Source organism: Lynx canadensis, chromosome B1, assembly GCF_007474595.2.
Source record: "Lynx canadensis isolate LIC74 chromosome B1, mLynCan4.pri.v2, whole genome shotgun sequence".
NCBI lineage: Eukaryota > Metazoa > Chordata > Mammalia > Carnivora > Felidae > Lynx > Lynx canadensis.
This window is the reverse complement of record NC_044306.2, coordinates 109,801,955-109,824,420: the sequence shown is the minus strand read 5'-3', so window position 1 is coordinate 109,824,420 and position 22,466 is coordinate 109,801,955.

Genomic DNA, 22,466 nt, shown 5'->3' with positions numbered 1-22,466 from the left:
GCTATTAAGTATTGCCATAAATTATCTCATCTCTAACATTTTAGAATTTTTATGGCTTTTCTTGAATGCTTGTTTTCATTGTAAACGTTTTAATCACTTAAACTAGTTTCAAAAAATGGATATTGAATATTCTGTTATTTTTATTGGAGTCATATAAAGTGTCCAGATTATAGTTCAGATGTCTTTAAAATACTAAGTACTCATATGCAGTAAGAAACTGTCTGTTCATGTCTTTTATGTCTCTTGGAGCCTTAAAGTTATCTGCATATAGAATTGACATACTGCTTGTTATGTTTTTTTCTAGGTTCTGTTTAGTTTCTTTTGCATTTGGTGGCTTAGAAATGGGATTTCTCCCCATTTTCTTCTGTGTGGTTATTTGTAAACAGAAAAGCTTAGCTTCAATATATTAATTTAATAACTGGGTAATCTGTCTAATAGTTTTAGTTGATCCTCTTGGATTTTCTAGTTATGAAAATAAAAATTTTTTTTCTTACACTCAATTTTTTTTGAGTTTAGTTTTTTATTTTGAGAGGGAGAGGGAGAGGGAGTGTGAGCGGGGGAGGGGCAAGACAGAGGGAGACAGAACCTGAAGCAGGCTGGGTGCTGTGAGTGCAAAGCCCAGTGTGGGGTTGGATCTCACGAAATGTGAGATGGAGCCCAATGCAGGGCTAAACCTCAAGGACTGTGAGATCTTGACCTGAGCTGAAATCAAGAGTTGGATGCTTAACCAACTGAGCCACCCAGGTGCCTCTTTTCTGTTCAATATTTATGCATTTTTTTTCTTTTTACTTCTCTAATTGTATTGGCTGGTACTTCCAGAAAAAATAACTTAAAAAATTCTAGTTAAGATGGGCAACTTCATGTTATGCTTTTAGTGTTCATCCAGTAAGCATAATACCAATTTTTTTAATGTTTATTTATTTATTTTGGCGGGGGATAGAGAGTGAGCAGAGGAGGGGAAGAAAGAGAATCCCCAACAGGCTCTGCAGAGTAAATGCAGAGCCCCACATGGGGCTTGAACCCATGAACCGTGAAATCATCCCTGAGCCAAAACCAAGAGTCGGATGCTTAACCGATTGAGCCACCCAGAGGCCCCCAATACCAATTTTTTTTAAAGACATACATTTTATTTCCTTAAGGAAGTATCCATCTATATCACAATTTCATTAAGAAATTCTAACAGGAATCAAGGTAGTTGCATTTTCTCAAAGTCTTTTAGACATCAAGGGTCCTGGCCATGTGTTCTTGTTCCTTTGACCTATTTATCAACTGTAGGCAACAGATACCACTCTAGCTAGTTTAGGCAGAAAGGGATTTCATACCAGATATTTAATGGCTTTCAAAATCTTTTGAAGAGCCAGAGTTGCTGGCTCTAGGTTGAGATTCCAAATAAGGCCCCAGCCTTTAGTATTGTACTTGCTGTGCTGCCCTCATCTGGAAAGCAGCTGCCAATGCCATTCAAGTGAAGATGAATCAGGAAGCTGGTGTCCCTGGGTCCACAAAGTTCTACTTCAAACCATATTACAAAGCGAACCCCCATTCCCTACCTCTCTTCCTGCTTAACTCAGTTCTAAATTCAAGCCTCAAAATCTCATTTGCATTCCCGACTGGTGAAACCAAAATCACACCCATGTTCGTAGATTTAAGTGTGACTGGGTAATGCAGATTTTAGACTCCCAACCTCTGATTTACAAGGGAAGCACACCCCTAAGACGACTTGAATGGCTACTGAGAGAAACGGTCAACAAAACCTGCAATGCTATCAATATAGTGAATTATATTATGAGAGTTTGTAATATCATAACAGCTTTCTAGAGTGAATTCAAGTTCATGTTATTTTTCGAATATCTTACTCAAAGCTATAGGCCAACATTTTGCATTGACGTTATTAATTTTTTTTCTTCTTTTTTACTGTTTTTGTCTGGTTTTGTGATCAGTGGTATAGTGAATTCATAGACAACATTTGGAAGCTTTCCTTTATCACATATTCTGGAACATTTTAGACAGTTGGAGTTACTTATTCCTTGGAAGTGTGATGGAGTTCACTTTGAGCTATCTGGTCTCTATTATTTCTACAGAGCAGCTCTATTATTTTTCTCATTCAACAAATGTTAGATAATATTCAGTATCTTTATTTCTTTTGTGGTCAATTTTAGAAGTTATTTTCCAAAGAAAGCATCCATATTTTTCCACGTTGTCAAATTTAATTGCATATATTTGAGGAAATGATATTATTTTAATTTCCTTCCCATCTATAATAATTTTTTAATATTTATGTCTCTTTGTGTTTTATATCTTCTCTCTCTTTTTTTAATTAGGTTAAATATGGGCTTAATTATTATTTTGCTTATGTGTTTTTTCAAAGAAGTACCTCTGGAACTGATTTATTAGTTTTGGGTTTTTTTTTTTTCCAAATTCATTTTTTCTGTTTCTTTAGGTTTTGTTTTTTTAGCTTTTTCTATTTTTGTGTTTGTGTCGAATGATTAACTCATTCAGTGATTTTCTTTTCTACTGCAGTTAGCATGTAAATCCATAGTTCTCTGATCACCTTGGGATTTACCCCAAACTAGTCACTGATGACCAAGGCAAAATGGTTATAGTAGACTAAGTGCACTAAAACTCATCTCCAGAGAATATCAGGTTCTTAATATCCCTCAACACCACTTAGGATTTCAATCCAGAGAAGCCGAGCAGTCTTCTAATATGTGGTGGATCCATGGATTATTGACACAATCTTCGTTTTATATTCCGTCTTACCCAAGCGTGCATAGGCCTATCCAATTAGAGGCTGCTATCTATTCTGTTGAGTTTTACTTCATTCTGTGGAGATATTCAAACAGATGAAGACTTTTATGTTAGATTTTCCTTTTAATTCACGATATTTGCCCACCATTGAGTCTAAGATGAAGCCTATTCTTTTTTTTTGTTTGTTTTAATTTTTTTTTAACGTTTATTTATTTTTGAGACAGAGAGAGACAGAGCATGAATGGGGGAGGGTCAGAGAGAGAGGGAGACACAGAATCTGAAACAGGCCCCGGGCTCTGAGCTGTCTGCACAGAGCCCGACGCGGGGCTCGAACCCACAGACTGTGAGATCATGACCCGAGCTGAAGTCGGACGCTCAACCGACTGAGCCACCCAGGCGCCCCAGATGAAGCCTATTCTTGATGCTGTATTAAACTGTTTAATTTCTAGTAGACATTTGTTCTCTGCCACTCAGATAAAAAGCAGAGCCCTTAAGAATTGTTTTAGCATATGTTAAAAATACCAACTAAAACTGGGAAATAAAAATACAGTTGTGAATACCCCAAGAAAGAGATCTCTTAGGGCAATGAATAGAATGATACCAGCAAGGAATACCATCTTTCTTATCACATCACTCTAATAGCTGCCAATATGCTGGAAAGTTGTGAACCACCACAGAAGGAGCCTACTATTTCAACAGCTGTCAGGCATGTTTTAAAAGACTTGGCATAGCAGTGCCTGGGTGGCTCGGTCATTTAAGCATCTGGCTTCAGCTCAAGTCATGATCTCACAGTTTGTGGGTTCAAGCTCCGCTTTGGGCTCTGTGCTGACAACTCAGAGCCTGGAGCCTGCTTCAGATTCTATGTCTCCCTCTCTCTCTGCCCCTCCCCTGCTTGTGCTCTGTCTCTCTCTGTCTCTCAAAAATAAATAAACTTAAAACAATACGTAAAAAATAAAAAATAAAGACTTAGCATAAAGGATTAATAAAAAAAAGCAAAACACAACAATCATACCTACACTAAAGGGAAAAAATTCCAAGAAGTTCACCAGCTAAGAGGCAAAGCAAGAAGGAGATGGAGGAGTTCCTTAGAAGCAATGAGAGTAGGAGATTTATCACTGCTTCTTACTTTGTCCACCCACAAGGGTCTGCTGGGTGGTGAGCCTGCCGGTTGAAACTGGAGGTAGTCTTGTTCTCTGGGGCCTGTGCACTCTAGCCTCTGGTAGAAGTAGCAACTCTGATAATCGCTGAATCACCTTTGAGTCTTTCTTCTCTCTCTCTCTCTCTCTCTCTCTCTTTTTTCTTTAAGTAAGCTTTACACTTCAATGGGGCTTGAACTCATGACCTTGAGATCAAGAGTCATATGCTCTACCAACTGAGCCAGTCAGGTGCCCCTCTTCCCTTTTCTTTTTCTTTTTTTTTTTTTAATTTTTTTTTTCGACGTTTATTTATTTTTGGGACAGAGAAAGACAGAGCATGAACGGGGGAGGGGCAGAGAGAGAGGGAGACACAGAATCGGAAACAGGCTCCAGGCTCTGAGCCATCAGCCCAGAGCCCGACGTGGGGCTCGAACTCATGGACCGCGAGATCGTGACCTGGCTGAAGTCGGACGCTTAACCGACCGCGCCACCCAGGCGCCCCTCTTCCCTTTTCTTAAACACAGCTTGTAGATGGCTACAATCTCCTCTGTCCCTGCTGTGTTAGGACACAGGAGAGGGAAACATCTACAAACCAGGAAGAGAGCCATCACTAGAAACAACCATGCTGTCATCTTTCAGCCTCCAGAATTGTGAGAAAATAAGTCTCTGTTGTTTAAGCTACCCAGTCTGTCGTATTTTGGCTGTGGGAGCCTAAACAGATTAAGACAGCCAGATAGAAATCTTTGCCCTGATTTAATTTTCACACTGGTGAACTTCATTAATCACTTACAAATATTATAAAATTGGTATAATTTTGGCTTCCTTGCATATCCTTAAATGTTGTCTTGTCTTGTTAGACTGAAAAATTGCTAGGAGATCATTCTTGTATTATGGTGATTTTCTCTGAAAATCTGTTTGGTTTTTGTTTCTGTTTTTAGCTTACATGAGAAACTTTTATTCTCTTTCTTCTGTAATATATTCTATCTGTAGGCTTACAGAATTTTCTCTTTATGTTATTCAGACAAATTTCTAGGTACCTCTTTGTAAATTATTTAAACTCAGTAAGACTTTCTATTTAAAAACTTAGATCTTTCTATCATTCTGGGAAGTTTTCTTCCATTATCTGTTTAATTATTTTTTCTTGTCCAGCTATCCCTCTCTCTTTTTAGGATGCCCTGGATTAGTTCCATATCCCTTATCTTTTCTTTTATGCCTTCTATTATTTTTCCTCTATATCTTCCTTTCATCTTCCCAGGACATAATTTGGTTTATAACAGTTCTGAGTTTCATTATTAAAACTTAAGATTTTGAAACTATATTTTCTGTTTCCTAAAACTATTTATTTTGTAGTTCTCTGTTCCATTGTGCTATATTGTGAAACCTTAAGAATTTACATTAGAGCTCATTCAAGATTTTCTTCTGTTTTTCTAACTAAATATGTACTCAATGAAAACCACTTCTTTGAACACTTGGCTTGGTGTAACTCCTTAAAATTAGTATGTTCTTATGATCTGTAATCTTTGTCTACTCGTGTTTGGGTGAAAGTTCCCTTAAATGTATTGTAGTCATTGTTTCAGCTTTTCTAGGGAACCTGACTTGAAATATAGTTTTGTATTTCTTTGTTATTTGACAAGCAGCAACTCTGCTGGTTCAGCTGAAATTAAATGTTTAGGATTTTCACTTTGCATGCCTTTTAGTATAAGTGGGTGAGACGTAGCCTTCTCCCAGCTACACTGAATGAGAACAGTTGATTTAAACAGTCAATTTCTATTAAATTGTGGTTAACTGTATCCTAATTATTGGAATGTTATCACAACTACACACATAGGACAGAGCAAAGTCCTTTGAAGGCCCTGATTTTTGAAGAGAAAACGTGTATCCTCTGACCTCCCCAACACTAAATGTAACCCACAAAAAATAATATGTATGAGAAAAATCCAGCCATTTTATGATCTTCACATTATACTTTAAAATATATAATCAAGGCACCTGGGTGGCTCACTCAGTTAACCATCTGACTCTAAATTTTGGCTCAGGTCATGATGTCACAGTTCCGTGAGTTCGAGCCCTGTGTCGAGCTCCATGCTGGCAGTGTGAAGCCTGTTTCAGATTTTCTGTCTCTCTCTCTCTGCCCCTCCCCAGCTTGCTCTCTTTCTCTCAAAGTAAATAAATAAACATATACATATATGTATATGTATAACTTATATACATAATTTATATACATAACTTGTATACATATACATAACATACATAACTTATATACATATACATAAATAAACTTATAACATATATGTGTATATATATAATCAAATACTATTATGTTTTAATTTTTGCATAATCCATGCTTTGTTATTGCCATAAGCACTTTCTTGTCTAATTGAGGAATAATCTAATATAGTACATATTGTGAGCAGGCTAGATAGTTCATCTATATGTATTGAAGGAATCCATCCATCATTCTGAGCTGGAACGCATTTGTAACTGTGAGATTGAAAGTCTTTGTTCAGATGCTATCAGGAAGGAAGACCTTCTCCCAGGCCTCTGGACCTGTGTCTTCCTGTGGGCAGGGACATTCTGTAAGCAGGGATTGTATGTTGCTGACATCTTGCTGGCATTGACTGCCTTATTTTCTCTGGAATGGAAGCTTTATATATGTTTGGGAACCTTATTATTTTCCAGGAATAAATTTTACTCAACACACAAGTTGAGCTATCTCTGACCAAAATAGGGAGATTATACTTTGAGTATATTTTTTAGAAGATAACATTATTCATTTTCCATAAAGTAAGATGAACAAGGCTCCTTTCTAATTTGATAATTTGCTGTCCACAGAAAGTTTCAACATTACTTGAATTCTTTTCTTTATTGAAAAATTTTATCTTAAGAGCTAGGGCTGAAATGGCATGTAAAACAAGATAGCTTCAAGTGCTTTTTATGAGTAAATGTTTTTCCAGGACTAGATTCAATCAACTACATTATTTTAATGAGAAGTTCAATTTCCTGTGTACCATCTTTGATGTTCAGAATTATACTATTTTATCTGTATGAAAACTGGTAACTAGTACAAGAAATCTACTTTACAATAGTTCAAACATTTTGAAATGCTAAATTGTGAGTTTCCTTGCAATGTGTGTTGATTGCACACTTGGTAGTGTGGAATGCTAATTACTTTTTTATGAAAATTATCAGAATGAACATATACATGATCATCTATTCATCATATCTATTTCTGTTTCTCTATGACTTGCTCAGATTCCTAATGGAGAAGAAAGTATAGCCAGCAACATTAGCTCCTTCCTGGCTTGGTTTGAGGACACAATTTATCCAGATCTGACTCTTTGCATGGTCTGAGAGTTCTGAATCAGTGACCGTCCCCCCCATCCCTTACTTTTTAGTTGAACTCAAGAAGTGAAAAATAACTTCTCCTAATAAAAAAGTATGGGGTAACTGTTGACATTAGAACAGAACTGTCTCATAGATTTTTGCCAAGATTTCATCCTCTACGTAGAGAATTATTCACATGTTTATTCAGTACAATTGAGTAACCCAAGTGGTTGAATAATAGTCAGTGGGAGTAATTCTGTTGTTGCAGAGAGAATTTTACTCATGCTGACTTAAAATAGAGATGCCAATTCCTTTACAATATTTGAAGAAGATATATAATGTAAAATAATATAAAAATATAAGGAAGACACTTACTCAATTCCCCACCCTCAGAAAGAGGTAAAGGAAATCAATTTAGTTTTTCAGTTTAGGGTCACTTCTGATTCCTAGGGGATGTCTTTTTGTACTTGGTGATATTGGAGAAAACGACATTCTTCCAGCATAGCCTCAAATCCTGATTCTGCTCCTCTTTGTTATATAGATTACAGGTAAACATGCCCTTTCTGTGCTTCTGTTCCAATGGGGTGTACGATAGAATGAAGCAAGATTGAGTGGTTGAATGGGAAGGATGGGGATTGTCATGCTGTTCTGTGGCCCACTAGGGTAGGCTGTAGTTTTCTAGCTATAGGTAAAGCAATCCAATGCAGGAAGATAGAGGTTGAAAACCAGAAAGCTGTCAGCTTAGGGCCTTTGCATTCACTGTTAACTCTACCTGGAATGCTGTGCCTTCATGTGTGCCCTTCAGGTCTTTGCTCAGATGTTCCCTTCTTCATAAGGCCTTTCCAGATCACCCTATTTAAAATAGCAATCCCCTTACTAGCACCCTTTCTACCTGTTCCTACATATGCCATATAGTCCATTTCTTCCTTGTGTGTGTTTTCCCAACTAGAATGAAAGCTTCCTAAAGATGTAAGTTAACTGTTCTATCCCCAGGGCTTAGAATAGTTCTTGGCATACCTCTATAAGTATTTTTTGAATAAATGAAAATTTTATTTTGATCTTTGAATCAAGCTGTGTTCTCAAAGTTAGTTTTGCCAAAAAACTTATACCTTGAAAAACAAAGCTAGTGCTACATTCTAGTTCCTATACAGCTCCTATGTATACCTCTCTAATTTTTAACTCCCTAGGTGAGAAGGATTGTGATTGACAAGTACCCCTAGACTCAGAGAATATCTATGAAAATCACAGACTAACAACCAAAGCTGGCAAGTTTTGTTGGGGGGTATTGTGTGGGAAGACTGCATATGGCAATCTGGCACTTTCATCTTTGGCTCTGACAGTCTTATATATGTAATGGCTATCTCAGGGTTGAGTGATTATGAGTTTCCATCTTCATTATATTTTTGAGGAGTTTACTTTAAATTTTCTAAAATGAACATATATGACTTACACATTGCACAAGAAATAATAAACTCTATTGAGGAATAATTCTAAAGCAAAGGAAAACAACTTCTTTTGGTAATAACATGTTCCACTTAGTATGTTGAAGAGAACTTTCTGTCCTCAATTTGCTTAACTGAAACCCTATCTGAATGGTGATACATACAGACGCTTGCCCTTCTAGACTGCCCCAAATAATTCCCATGTTCACTCAGTGCATTTTCTCAGAATAATGCTTTTATTGAAACATTAATTTACTGTTTTAAAGAAGAGGATAGCCTTTTAAAATTTTTTTTTTTCAACGTTTATTTATTTTTTGGGACAGAGAGAGACAGAGCATGAACGGGGGAGGGGCAGAGAGAGAGGGAGACACAGAATCGGAAACAGGCTCCAGGCTCTGAGCCAACAGCCCAGAGCCCGACGCGGGGCTCGAACTCACGGACCGCGAGATCGTGACCTGGCTGAAGTCGGACGCTTAACCGACTGCGCCACCCAGGCGCCCCGAGGATAGCCTTTTAATGGGAGTAGTTTGTCTTCTAATTAGGGTGACTGGCAGGCTGCAGACATATGGTCTATTAAAAAAAAAAAGACTGGATTTGAATTAGATTCTAACCATACTGTGCAAAAGGTTTTATTAACTCAGTGTGTTAACTCAGTGTATTAATACAGTGTATTTTGCATATTCCCAAGAAGATAAAGCTGTTAATTTATTCAAAAAACAGTTATTGATCATCTACTGTGTTGAACTTAAGCATATACGAGTAACATGGTATAAAGTTCAGACATGGTTCCTGACAGATGGTACTGTCTCAAAGGTCTGTTTAAATCTTGATTAGCCTTTCTTATCTACATATACTATATTTTCAATAGCCTTTCTTTAATCTTAAAAGCCCTCATAAAATCTCTATAACTTTTCTTATTTCTCATGTAGTTTTGTGTTTTGTAAATCTTATCTCAGAGCAGATGACATAATTTCAGCTGATATCTAAGGACTTCTTCAAAAAGGGATTTTTAAATAACATAAAGAATTTACACATTCCTTGAATATGTAAGAAATAATCAGTCACTTTCCCTCTGTTTTTTATCCTGGCCCCCATGTGCCAGTATACTTAAAATACATACATTTCTTTCAAATTGGGGTCTTATATTAACACTTACCCATACATGTGTTATGCTTTACTCGCTATCTGAAATTCCTTCCTCCTCATACCATATAATTTATCTAAATCCTCTTTCAGATATCTTCTGTTCAGTCCATCTCAAGTAGATTTGTCTCTCCTCTAAAGCACTTATGTTGTATACTATATGGTAATTTGCCACTTAGAGTGGAAAGAGACTATTGTCTGTCACTGTTACTCACAGTTGCCATTGTTTGGTGTGCAGCTATGCATGCTGTTTTAAAGTGGTCTGCAGGAAAATGCATCTGGTATTTTTTTTTAATTTTTTTTTCAACGTTTATTTATTTTTGGAACAGAGAGAGACAGAGCATGAACGGGGGAGGGGCAGAGAGCGAGGGAGACACAGAATCGGAAACAGGCTCCAGGCTCTGAGCCATCAGCCCAGAGCCCGACCCGGGGCTCGAACTCACGGACCGCGAGATCGTGACCTGGCTGAAGTCGGACGCTTAACCGACTGCGCCACCCAGACGCCCCGCATCTGGTATTTTTAAAAGTGGAGGCAAACTTGGACAGATCTATATAATTTGGTAAAGAAGTTAAATATATTCAATTTTAAATCTTTGGAATGTAAGCAAAGTCTTTTACTGAGTCGAAAAAAGATAGTCCTGAATAAATATGCTAAGCATAGCTATCATTTTTAGCTATTTACTTTTTCCCGAACTATATGAAGGGATTTCTCCCTCTTCCAGAACTGTAGCTAAATCATTTGCAAGGACAGAGCCTGATATAAATGGGCAAGGCAGTGCTGTAAGAAACCTAAGTTTCAGTTGAATTGTAGGCCTGTGGCCCTAATAGTTGAAGCTGTTCCAAAGGAGGTTTGGGGCACCCAGAAGATGAGTTTCACGGTTTCCCTAAATAGAGCTAGATTAATCATCTGAGAGTGGTTAAGCACTGGTAGTGGCTAATTACAGTGTGATGGTACCTCACCATACAGTGTGATGAAGGCTGACTCCATTTTTTTTTTTTTTTTAATTTTTTGATTGCTGGCAGCTTTTAAGCCCACACTGTGTCTTTTTCTTTCCTCCAGTACTAGACAAGCTGGTAAGAAAGTCCAGGTGCTCCTTCCTTTGGCCCTGGTGATTCAAATAATGGAATCTCTTGCCCATGCATGGGAACCCTCACCCTAGCCCTAGCCCCGAACTGCAATAAAAATCTTAACCCCTTTCCTTTCCTTGCTCTTTCAAGCCATTTCACACCTGCTTTGAAGGACTGCCCTCCTCTCCTCAGAAATTCCTCAATTATATAAGCAATAAACCATTTCACAACCTGTGTGTGTGTGTGTGTGTGTGTGTGTGTGTGTGTGTGATGTCATTGGTCTCAACATGAACCAAATTTTGGGTGGCAAGCCATGCACTTTTAAAGCAGGGTAGCCACAAGAGCTGGTGTTTGAATTATAAAATTCTGTAGTGTTTGTTTAAAATGATTGACCTTAATATTTTGCTATTTTTAAATAGTAAAAACATGTTATTAGCTTCCTGTGGCTCTAACTTATCTAAATATATGAGAAAACTGAGACATATGGGTCATAAAGCAATAGCATGAAACCGTAACAGTGCTCACCTAGTGACTGATTCTTGAATCGCAATTATAAGCCTAAAAGATAAATAAACAGGCTTATTCATGTATGCTTACCTTAGACACTCGAACCAATATAGGGGATTTAAGTGCCATACTTAAAACCCTATAAATATTAGGACTTGAAGATAGAGCACCTGTCAAAATGCTTGTTAATGGCTTCTGTTGTTAAAAATGTACATATAACCTAATCAATCCATTGACTGCAAGGCAGGGAATCCTGCCAATTTAACTTCTGTATAACCTAGTCATCATAATACTTCTGCTACTACTACCAGTTAACTTGTTATTTATTTGCCACTATGTTCCAAGAACATTGATAGCTTTTTTTCATGTATTATCATGTGTAATTCTCCAAAAGCACCATTAGGAAGGTTTCAGAGATATCAGCCATGAGCAGATGACACTTGTATCAGGTAGTCTCCCATCTGGAGTCCCACAGCTGGTGTGTCAAGCCTCCAGAAGCCACTCTCTGTTAACCTGTTTGTGCATCTACCCCGTCTCTTGTGTGTACTCTACTTTCAGGACAGCTAAAGTTTGTTGGATAAATATAATTGTTTTTTACAGAACATGTTCACAGAGAATAGAGGTGGCATTGTAGAAAGAGTATTGAATGGATTATTTTAACACAGATCTTTAAATTTCCATCATGTTACATATAAGTTGGTTGTCTGAAAAAACTACCCTCCTAGCGACTGATCTTTCTTTCTTTCTTTCTTTCTTTCTTTCTTTCTTTCTTTCTTTCTAAAATTACAGGGTTTAGTTAGTTCAAGGGTTCTTATTCTGGGATTCAGAGAACTCTAAAATTATATGCAAATGTTATTTTTATGTGTGCATATGCATTTTTCTAGGAACATTCTAGGAACATTTCTAGGAACATAACTATGAACATATGTATTCATAACATATCTATTTTTCAAAGGGTTTTATAAAAAAATATAAGAATGTTCAACTGGATGGTTAAATTCTCTTGTAGTTCTAAAAATACTATGATTCCATCCAACTTAAGGATAACAGAGCAGAAAGGATTAGAAAATGGCAAGGAAAATATTTTTCTTTTTTATTTTTATTTAATTTATTCTATTTGGTTAAAACTATTTCTAAACCTGGCATTTAAAATAAATAAAAACCTATAGAGCTTTCTTTGGTTTGTTGTTGTTGTTGTTGTTGTTGTTGTTGTTGTTGTTTTACAGAGTCCAAATCTGCATCTTTATATATGAGTGAGAAAAATAATAAATCTCACCTGACCAAGATCCAAACAGAGAGTCCTTCATGGTATTGTTAAGAATTATAATCCATTTCAGGAGAAAAAAATTGAATCCCATAACCATCTCCTGCTTGAATGAATCAGTAAGTGTATTTAGTTTGGGAAAGATTTCTTGATTGTTAGAACTCAGATATCCAGTTATTAAAAAGTCATTTTCTTTTCTCTTTCAAATAAATAATTGAAAACTCAAGCTTCTGATCATGTGGAGATGTGGGATTTTAGGGGAAATAAAAAGCTTACTATCTTTCAGTTCCTCGTATTTAAAAATAGTGATATCTTGAAGGCTAATAACAGAGTGCATGTGTCCTGATCATATAATGAGATGACCACCTGAGTGAGTACAGCAGGGAAGATGCTATTTAAACTAATCTCCTTGATTACTTTTCAAAGGTACAGAAAGTTTCAATGAGAGAACATCTGCTTCTTATTAGGAATTTTTCCACAGCCAAAATTTTATGGAAGACAATCTTAGGGATCATAGGGAACATGCAATAGCATTGTTAATTGTGCTTGGCATGTGTCCATGAAATATTCTTGTTGCCATTAGACTGTATTCATGTTTGAAAGAAATGGAGCTTGTCAGAAGGATTATGAATCAGTATTACAATTAATTTAAAGAAATTAAACCAAATTTTCAAAAGAGTAATGAGTATTCATTTCTACAGTCATCACCCATTTACTATAAAACTTGTTGCAACTTGGCTCCTTTACTTCTAGTACCCTTTCTTTGTTTCCTCTTTGTCACTCCAAACCTGTTTTCCATATTGGTTATCAAATAATCTTGACACCAGTTTTAATGGTTATTTCTGAGTGATTGACCTTCATACCTATTCAGAAGACACTACTGATCTCCAGGTCTTTTTTATGACTGTGTCTTCTATTACTTTCTGAGATTATTTTTTACTCTTCTCTCTTTTTTTTTTAATGTTTTATTTATTTTTGAGAGAGTGAGACAGTACACACAAGTGGGGGAAGGGCAGAGAGAAAGGAAGACAGAGGATCCGAAGACAGTTTTGCGCTGAGAGCAGACAGACAGATGTGGAGCTCATACTCACTAACCATGAGATCATGACCTGAGCTGAAGTTGGACGCTTAACCGACTGAGCCACCCAGGAGCTCCTTTTACTCTTCTGATTCTTCTCCATCCTCCTAATCTCTCTTTTTTCTACCCTCTAATTTTTTAATTTTCCTTTTATTCTTCTAAAATTCCTTTTTGAGTGATCTCATTACAAAGGGTTAATTCCAAGTGGAACACAATCAATTAGCCCCCATACGTTTTCTAAAGTCATAAAATATAATTGAAAGGAAGTGTGGTTTAAATAAACAGGTCTAAGATAGTGAAGCAACTTGTCTAAGATGCACTAGGGAGGAGGGCATTCTGATTGTAAATGTAATCCTTGTTACATTATACCAGGAGTCGGGAGCCCACAACTCAGAGAAGTAAAGATGGAGAAGGAAGCCAGACAGCCATAGATGAAGCTGCACAGTACACCTTAGTTGAAAGTGATTCAATAGGAAAGGGATTGCTTTAGGTGGCCGTTTGTTTAAATGATGATTGTCTTTTTGTAATTAGTGTTCCATGTCACCATTTAATTTGTTTTCAGTTCCATATTGGCATTTGTCATGGTCCCATTTCTTTTGGTTTCTTGAAATACTCTAATGGCCTTCCAAAACAATTTTCTTTTTTTCTTTTCTTTTCTTTTCTTTTCTTTTCTTTCTTTTCTTTTTTTTTAAATAAATTTAAGCATGTTTAAAAATTTAAACTACTTGTATCAAAGGAAACTTTCCTAGGGTACTTGTATTTGTAGTTTAGTAGACTACGTAACTTACTGTCTTCTCACTAGTATAACTTCAGTTCCTTCTTGTGGGACTACTAATTATCTATTGCCCATCTACTAGGCTGCTTTACAACTTTCCATTTGCACTTGCTATCACATTACCTGAAATTCCCTTTTCCTAATACTTATATTGGCACTTTCTTTATTAAAAAGTCACTTTCTCAGTGAAGCCTTCCGTCATCACCTTTTCTAAAATTTCAGCCCCAATCCTTCAGATCCCCTTTCCTGTTTTGTTTTGTTTTGTTGTTTTGCTTTATTTTTGCATAATACTTACCATTATCTCTAACATGCTATATATTTTGCTTATCATCTGCCTCCCCTTTAAACTGTAAGCTCCCTGAAGGCAAGGTTGCTGTGTTTTGTTCATTCGTATTTCTTGAATACTAGGAGAAGTCCTGGATCCTGGTAGGTGCTTGTAATAGGTATCATCGTGTTTTACACAGAAACCTGTGTACTTCAGTGAGCCCAAATGAAGAAAATATGCTTCTAGAACAAGATGAAAGAAACTGAATTTCTTCATCAAAAACATAAATTAAGATATCAGAAGAAAATGTCTACATAAACTCAAACCCTCTCTTCCACATCAAAAATCACTCTCTTTACTGACAGTCTTTGCTTTTGGAATCCTGATTAACAATTCTGTCTTTACTTTCAGTTGTCATTTCAAAACACTGAGCACCTGAGATTTTAAGTGTCTGTTTTTGTTAGGAAACAAATGCTTCTGTCATTGCTGCCAAATTTAAGAAAAGTATCAAGGAAACAATGTTTTTCTATTCCTTTTTATGTTTCCTTTTGAAACAAAATACAAGTAACAAAGAAAGTGTGGGTTGTTTTCAGAATTCATTATACAAGCATAAAGAAATTCAGATGTCAGGAAGCTGGCATGAATCCTTTCCACTCTTGCTCTCAGAGCACAGTTGGAGGACAAGGTCAGCTGGCAACCATTCTTTATTTTTCTTATGCATTTTCTGATGCCTCTTCAGAGAAATTCCAAAAATGACTTTCTTCATTGCAATGTAAAAAGTAAAAATTTTCAAAAGATAAGAAGGACCATCAGGATTGACCTGTTCACCTAAATCGAAACCAGAATTTGTAATGGTAGATTTTGATCTCAGAAAAGGCAGAAAGTTTCATGGTATTCATGTATTTTAGAATCGCATACTTCCTTTTTCTAGCTTGATGTGGTGGACAAAAGCACAAACTTTGAAGGTAGACAAATTTCAGTCTCAACTTCAGAGTTACATAGCTGTGTCACCTAGGCCAAATGCTTTTACCTGTTTAATTATTAGTGTCCTATCCTGTAATTATGCTTAATGTATCTATTAGGGATGTGTTGAGTATTAAATGAGATAATTTATATAATGTGTATGATGTAAAGTAGGCAAATAGATACTTAAAATTACTTAGCCTTCCCCTAATACACACACACACACACACACACACACACACACGTTCATTCTTCTTATAACTTGTTAATTTATTTCATTTAATTACTAATTTAATACATTGTCAAGAAATTTAAATTTTGACTATATACTAGTCCTGTCCTATTTATTTGATACAGGTATTTTGGCAATTTGCTGACAATAGCGAAAAGTGACATGTTTTTAAAAGGGTTAAGTAAAGCTGCAGAGAGTGTGGTCAGAAAACTTGGTCAGAATTCCTAGACTGATTTTCTGTGGCTGAATGCTGAGGTTCTACCATGAATTCCTACAACACTGTTGCTTCTCCAAGGCATTCTCTCAACAAGTCAAATTTAATATGCTTGAAAATATTATCCTCAAGATTACTGCTCTACTTTTTAGGGTAAATTACTTAGTTGCCATTTTTCATTTTCAGTGAAAATGCAGTGCTTCATTTATTATAGTCTTCCATAGCAAAAGGGTTTAAACTGCCTGAAAAGCTTTTCTTACTTTCTGTTCTACTAATTCTCTACAAGTAAGGAAATGTAATTGCTATAAGCCTAAATCATCTGAACATTAGTCTTACATAGTCATGGGATTTCTTATTAAAACAGATGACAGAGACTAAACTGTAATAGATGCCTCTTTCTTAATGCACTCATTATTTTGATGTACTCATAATTATTTAAATAAATATTTTTTAAATGTAAAACTATATCTTTTACATACATGCGCATTTATGTAATCATCGGTTGTGTCACATGGCTTCAAATTTGACTACAAATAACATAGCATTCTGGCTGGTAAGAGTGAACAAGTGCCATGGTGAAGAATGTTTTCTTTCATTATTTAAAGCTCTAGGGTGTTTCTTTAACTTCCCTTGAAAGAATTAAGTTTAGGTGTTAATTAGTATCCCTGTCAAACTGTCAAGCAGTTAGTTACTAAAACAGGAATCAAAAGATTATTGAAGCAGAAAGAAAGTAGAAGCTTTAAATATTTGTTAGAAAATAAAGCTCCTCAAGGCTTGTTTCAGATAGCATTTTATAGCTTTATTTTTTTAACCTAGAAAATGTCTTAGAGATCTAGTTCAACACCTCTGTCTCCTCCACCACCATCTTGCATTTTCTCTTATGTAGAGTACATAGATGCTCTGTAATGAATGCATTTACATGGTGTCCCACAGAGTTGCCCCCTGGGACCCCTTATTCTCTGAGTTCATCTTCCAGCTTCTGAGTGCTTTCCTGCTAATGCCTCTTAACCTGTGACTTTTGGAGGATTGTAATGGAGCCTTTTCACCTGGAGAAGTTGCTGGATGCCCTGGCAGTTCTTAGGACATCCCTCACCTCCCAAACCCCCATAGACATTGACTGGTGCAAGAGTACAAAGCCTAGCTTCTTTGCCTCCCTTTGTGATCAACTTTGAGGTATAATTAACACCCCAGAACTCCTCATGGTATCAGGCTGTCTGGAAATTTTCCTGAAAATTTGCCTGTGCTTGGTTTGCCTCCCTTCCTTATTCTGTTCTCCTCACAGCCTTTGTGATTGCTTCTGGAAGCTGGTAATATGTCCTTTCACTGGAATCCTTGCCTTAGATTGGCTTCCGGAAGAACTGGCCCTGTGACACCTCCTATAGCATTTTATAAAGAAATATACTAAGCAGGTTAAGTGACTAGATCCACTCTTGAAATTTGTCAAGGAGAGAGGGCAGAGAGTGTGTATAGTCCACTGTTTAACAGGCAGCAAAATCTATACAACAGTGATCTTAATTGTGGATGCCCAGTAGAATCATATAGGGAATTTTTTAAAGAACACTGGGGCAAAAGACACATTTTGATAAATATTAAATAAGAACCTCTAGGTGTGGAGGCACAATAGTGGTATTTTTAAAGTGCCCGAGGTGACTAGTATGCAGCTGGGATTGAAAATGATTGTCATGGAGTTAAACACTTGGTAATATTTTTAACAAAAGTGGTGAAATCGAAGTAGGGTTGGGTAAGAAATAGCAATCAAGTGGAATTTAGATTTGGCAGTGCTAGAATATTCTCTGTTCTTTCCAATTTGATAGGGAAACAGGAACAGATAAGTTTTTAAAACAAAGTTTATAATCTTAAATGGCATGAATAAATGAGTAGAGCAGATAAGACTACTTTGTACAAAATCTTCTTTTATTGCTTGCTATTAAACATGCAGAAACAGTCTGTGTTTCTACCATATGCTTTTCTCCTTCCTCACTCCCACTTTATTCTGAAATACATAGCCCTCGCTGCTGATCTTTCCATTTTCCTATTTTTGGCAGAATATGGAGACCAGAAGTGTTCATTAAAAAAAAAAAAAATTATCTAAATGTTAGGACACTGACACTTGTTCTTAGTCCAGCAGAGGCAATAGGAAGACTCCCTAAAATGCCATAAAACCATGAAGACAAGCTGTAACAGTTCTAGCTGGTCATTGCCTTTTGGGAACCCAGGGCCAGTGTTGCCAAAAATTTGGTTTTTCAAGAGTCCAAAATCTAGATTTTATGAGAATTCACATTACATAAATGTTAACAAATAATTTTTTTTAAATTTATGAAACTATTATGACTGTGACATGGTGTTTGGACAACTGAAATAAATCCGTGCCATGGAGTTTTACTGTGGCTCACGAGTTTTTCACTTCTAGTTTACAGTATACTTGCAAATCTATATATTTTTGGAAAAATACTAATTTAACTCAAGATTTTCTTCCAATTCTTTTATCACTTAATGATCTGTATGTAAATTTTGCTGACTTTGTATGATTCAGTCTTGCTCCTCTTCACCATTACACATTTATGTATGCTTGTGGATGCTTCATATAATACATACACATGGAGTAAGCATGCACAAATATTATTAGTTTGCACAAATTCAGATATTAAAATTTCTACCATAGTCTTCCAGATGGGAATATCCTAATAACTATGTAGCTTAGGTAGGGTCTACATAATATGTAAATCCAAATTAAAAGATCTTTAGATGGAAATTTTCTTATTGCTGCCAAATTTCTTATGTCTTTTTCCCTTCCTATTTTATAAAGCTTCCTGCTAATCAATAGTCTGATTAGCTGTTCAATATATATTTCCAGAAGTGCTGTATTTCTGTGACTGTGGGAGTAAGAACATTTAAGAGAAAGGAAAGTGAAGATCTAAAAATTTAAATATGGGTGCATGGGTGGCTCAGTCAGTTAAGCATCCGACTTCGACTTAGGTCATGATCTTGTGGTTTGTGAGTTTGAGCTCCGCATTGGGATCTGTGCTGACAGCTCAGAGCCTGGAGCCTGCTTTGGATTCTGTGTCTCCCTCTCTCTACCCCTCCCCTGCTCAGTCTGTCTCTCTCAAAAATAAATACACATTTAAAAATAAAAATAAATAAAGATAAAAATTTAAATATGTGTAGTACCTTAAAATGTAAAACAGAGAGATTTGCATCTCTGAAGAAACATCATTGGAAAAAAATACTTTCTAGACTTTCTAATGTACTCAGGTTGCAGAGAAAAGGTACGCAGTGAGAATCTTTGCAGCTGTAGAAGAAAAATGAGACAATAGCTTTTCATGTCTACTTATTTATTGCAATTATATATTACAATATTGGAAATTTGGAGCTCTTTGTAGAAGCAAGATAAAGATGACAGGTTTTTTTTTTATAAGCCTATCACACAAATATATGGTTTATACTGAAAGAAAAGTCTTAATATCTGAAAAAATAATTTTTTTTCTACAGGGGTAGAATGAGAACTGTGATAATCTGGTATATCCATTAATGAATGTCTGAGTGGAATGGAGACAGAGATAATTACAGCAGGAAGTGGACACCATTATACTAGGCATGTGTCAGGCTACAAGAGCCCTGCCATACTGAAACTTACAAACTAGGTGTGATATCATTTTGAATTCACACCAAATATTAAATAATAATCAAATTTATGAGATGTCATAAAGCAGTATAGGATTTTACAAAAAGAGATAATGTAACCGGGACAGAGAGAGACAGAGCATGAACGGGGGAGGGGCAGAGAGAGAGGGAGACACAGAATCGGAAGCAGGCTCCAGGCTCTGAGCCATCAGCCCAGAGCCCGACGCGGGGCTCGAACTCACGGACCGTGAGATCGTGACCTGGCTGAAGTCGGTCGCTTAACCGACTGCGCCACCCAGGCGCCCCTAAATGCTTTGAGTTTAAAGGACAAAGAAAGTTCATGAAAGAGAAGTAGTTTGAGTTATACCCCAACTCATTTGACAGATTAAATAATTTTTAGATCAAACCCTTGGTATTATCCCCAATTATCTTTTCTTTTAGTGAATAACTGTGTAACAAATCTTATTACACACTGTCTTAGTGTCCTGCCAAGTAATTTGTACTCTATTAAGAGTTCCTTGTGCTTGCTTTCTATTTAAAATAACTGGATAGGAATCCTGATTCCATGCTAGTAAATACCTACTCATTTTTTTCTTTCTTTACATTCTTTCTTTCATTAGTTCTTGTTCTAATCATCTCCTGAATTTTCTTACAAAATGATGCTACTTAGGAATGAAGACTTGGTGTTTTTAACTGGTCTGGAAGAGCTGATTATTTAATCATATTACATAATTTTGGAAAATAAAGATAGAAACAGTCAGAGTCATATACTAAGGTAAGTTCTTTAACATCAAATATATTTTTAGAAAAATAAATATAAATTTGCAGCTGTAGAGTGTTTGAATATTAACTTATTTAAATTTTATGCCACTTGTTACATCTTGACTATTAGCTGTTGTAACTGTACAATATCTTAACAATAGATTTTCTTTTGCATGTTTAGGGTATTACATGTATTTATATAAAAACAATTCATTTTTATTATTTAAATGGAATAAGGAGTAATATTTAATCACTATTTTTTGTTGGCTTTTGTTCATGAAAAGACATTAACTGCAAAAGACCTATGATCACTATTATCTCGTGTCTGTGCATTCCTTATTTTTCTTGTTCTTCTCATGCTCCTAGATTCCTCCTTATTTTTCTTTTCTCTTTTATCATTTCATTTTCATAACAGATGAGATAACATGCAGTCTGTTACAAACAACAAAAAAACAGTATAAATGTATATGGCATATTCTCTGTAAAAACACTATCTTATATAAAACACTAGCATATGCCATAGACAATGAAAATATGAATCCAATTATATTAGAGATAAAATATGTGCCTCTTAAAATGTGGAGAAGATATATAATGGGATATTTTTCAGTCATAAAAATGATGGAGCTCTTGCCATTTGTGACAGCATGGGTGAAACTTAAGAGCATTATGTTAAGTGAAATAAGTCAAAGACAAATATTATATGGCATTGCTTATATTGGACTCTAAGACATATAAATAGTAAATTGGTCATTGCCAGGAACTGGTGGGGAGGGGATGAGATGTTGCTCAAAGAGTACAAACTTCCAGGTATAAGGTGAGTAAGTTCTGAGAATGTCATATGAAACACGGTGACTATAGGTAACAATATTGTATATTTGAAACTTACTAAGGGAATAGATCTTAAATTTTCTGGTCACATACACACACAAAGGAATTATGCCAGGTGATTGAGGTGTTAGCTAACCTTATTATTGTAGCAATCATTTCATTAAATATACATGTATTAAATCATCACAGTGTACACTTTAAACTTATACAGTATTATATGTGAATTATATCTCAATAGAGCTTGGGAGGGGAAAGGAAAACATGTACCTTTAAAAAATATTAATAGTTTATAGGAGAAAAAAAGAGTAAGATATAGCTGGACTAATGCAAATAAATAAGGAGAGATAAGAAAGGAGTCATAGCAACAGGATTCATACTGTGAGCAAGACAAAAATCCCACAGAAAAGATTTAAATTCTTTTCCTTTTTTTTAAAAGTTTATTTACTTTGAGAGGGAGGGAGAGGGGAAAGAGAGAGGGAGAGAGAGAGTCTCTCAAAAATAAGTAAACACTAAAACATTTAAAAATGGTGAAGATGGTTAAGATGATACATTTTATGTTATATATTTTTTTGTTACAATTAAAAAATACTAAAAATTACAAATGGAGAACACACACAAACCCCTCAAGGAGAATAAAAATTAAATGAGAAAATAAAATGAATAAGACATTTAATGAGGACCATATTATGTGAAATAAGATAACAAAATTAAGATAAAACTATTTGTTATATTAAATTTAAAAATGAGATAAATATACCTTTTAAAATAAAAATTCTCAGGGTACCTGAGTGGCTCACTTGCTTCAGCCTCTGACTCTTGATTTCAGCTCAGGTCATGATCTCATGGTTGTGAGACTGAGCCCTGTGTCAGGCTCTTCACTGGGCTTAAAATACTCTCTCTCCTTCTCCTTCTGCCCCTCCCCCACTCATGCACATGTACAAGTGCTCTCTCTCTCTTAAAAAAAATAAAATGAAATAAAATAAAAATTCTCTGGAACAAAATCAATATTTAACTACCATATAAAAGAAGTACATCTACAACAAAATAAGGAAAGATTTAAAGTAATAGGATGTGCAAAAATACACTAAGCGAACGC